This window comes from Trichechus manatus, unplaced genomic scaffold (genome assembly GCF_000243295.1).
Source record: "Trichechus manatus latirostris isolate Lorelei unplaced genomic scaffold, TriManLat1.0 scaffold00034, whole genome shotgun sequence".
Taxonomy (NCBI): domain Eukaryota; kingdom Metazoa; phylum Chordata; class Mammalia; order Sirenia; family Trichechidae; genus Trichechus; species Trichechus manatus.
The window spans coordinates 10,550,154-10,552,006 of NW_004443970.1; the positions used below are offsets into that span (position 1 = coordinate 10,550,154).

The 1,853-nt window shown below is 40.4% G+C and overlaps 1 protein-coding gene across 2 annotated transcripts in view; it reads left to right on the forward strand.

The window, feature by feature from the left end:
- PPARGC1A (PPARG coactivator 1 alpha) overlaps positions 1-1,853 on the forward strand; it is an 804,378-nt gene that overhangs the window by 268,196 nt on the left and 534,329 nt on the right. The window lies entirely within an intron of this gene.

Below are 1,853 nucleotides of genomic sequence, written 5' to 3' on the forward strand. Positions count from 1 at the left end.
GGCCTGCAGACCATACCAAGGTTGTTAGGCTTTGTTCTGAAGATGAAGCACTGGGGGTCTTAAGCAGAAGAATGAAGTGGTCAATTGGGTTTTTATAGCAGTCACTTGGCCCCTATGCAGAAATAGAGATTGAAGGCTGGAACATCCATTGTAGGGTCTGTGCAGTGGTCAGGGTGAAGAATAAATAGAGCTTTCACCAGGGAAGCAGCAGTGGGCTGAAGCTATTAAGCAGAAAGAATCAATAGAACTTAGTGTTGGGGCTCTGACTATCCACCAAACCAAAAACAAAAAACCAAACCCGTTGCCATTGAGTTGATTCTGACTCAGCGACCCTCAGATGCCCCGAATATTTCTTCCCTAATAGTTGGGGAAATGCTGGGTAATGTTAACATTTATCTGTACAAAGTATGGTTTGGGAGAAAACTTTACAAGTGAACAACATGGCAAGACTAAAATACTCAAACCTATGCCGAAACAACAATGGCTACTTCCCGTTTTATCTGCTCTTTTTCATTGTTCACGCACCTGTTCCTTTTCTTTGTTAAAAGTGGAGTGTGACTTACGAAACACTAGATTTTCCCAAACATCTGGACGTTTGGAGTTGCACATATGAAACATCTGGGTTTGGGCCTGAAGTTTTTGCCTCTTCTCCCAGATGTTTGGTGTCCCATCAACCAAGCCTGTGAGTCTTCTTTGAAAAGCTAGCTCATAAAACTATATGCGAAAGAAGGCTTGAGCCAGCAGATGCATTTTAAGAGGTGTAAGAATGAGTAAACCCAACACAAAGGTGCTAGAAAATAACCAAGCTAATTAAGGGTCCAAAGGGATTTAGATTTTTTTCTGGTTAACTAAAAAAAAAAAAAAGAAGATGTAAAATAGTGCATTTAGCCGTTTCAGGAATATATTTTCAGATGAACTTTGAACAGCTGAGAGTGGGGAGGTCAGGGAATATTAAAATGCTATGCGTATGGAGGGGTTCTTCAGCTGAATTAAAGCCTATTGTTGAATGTGGCTGGCAGATAAAGAGCGTGAAGGTTGAGTTCATTTCTTCCTCAACAGCACTTTTTATTACAAAAGTATTTTCCAGGCTTTTTGATTAACCCCTCGCAATCTTTAAATAAATGAGCCACAAGGGGTTTGAGCAATTATTTAAATATAGGAATTATACACAAACTTTAGAAAAGTACAGCTAAATTGTAAAATCTGGGGCAGGAGAAGAAATGTATGTGATAGCGTAAGCAAACTGTGTTAATAAATTGAGAGTGAACTGTTTTGGCCATTCCTGGAACTGGGGGTGGGTTAGTTCATTAGGAACTAGCTTTCAGTAGCAGAGAGAGTTTTTCTTTCTCTCTTTTAATTGTAAAAATATAGAAAGCACCACATTTGCCAAGTCAAGATTTTTCACATATTACAATTCAATGAGCTCAGTTACATCAATCATGTTGTGTGATCATCACCGATGCACTTTGCCAAATTTTCTATCCCCATAAGCAAAAAGTCAATGCTTTTTAAACAATAGTCCCTTAAATTCCACCTCCCTCCCACTGATGGTAACCATTATTAAACTCTGATCTCTATATATTTACCTATTCTCTGGATAGTGCAAGTGGTTTGCGATAGGCTGCTAATCGAAAGGTTGGTGGTTCAAAGGGCACCGGGTGGCTCCACGGAAGAAAGGCCTGGCAATCTGCTTCTGTAAAAATTGTTATTGTTGGGGCCCTTGGAGTCAGTTCCGACTCACAGCGACCCTATAGGACAGAGTAGAACTTCCCCATAGGGTTTCCTAGGCTGTAATCTTTTCTGTAGCCAAGAGAACCCTATGGAGCAGTTCTACTCTGTAGCATATGGGGTTG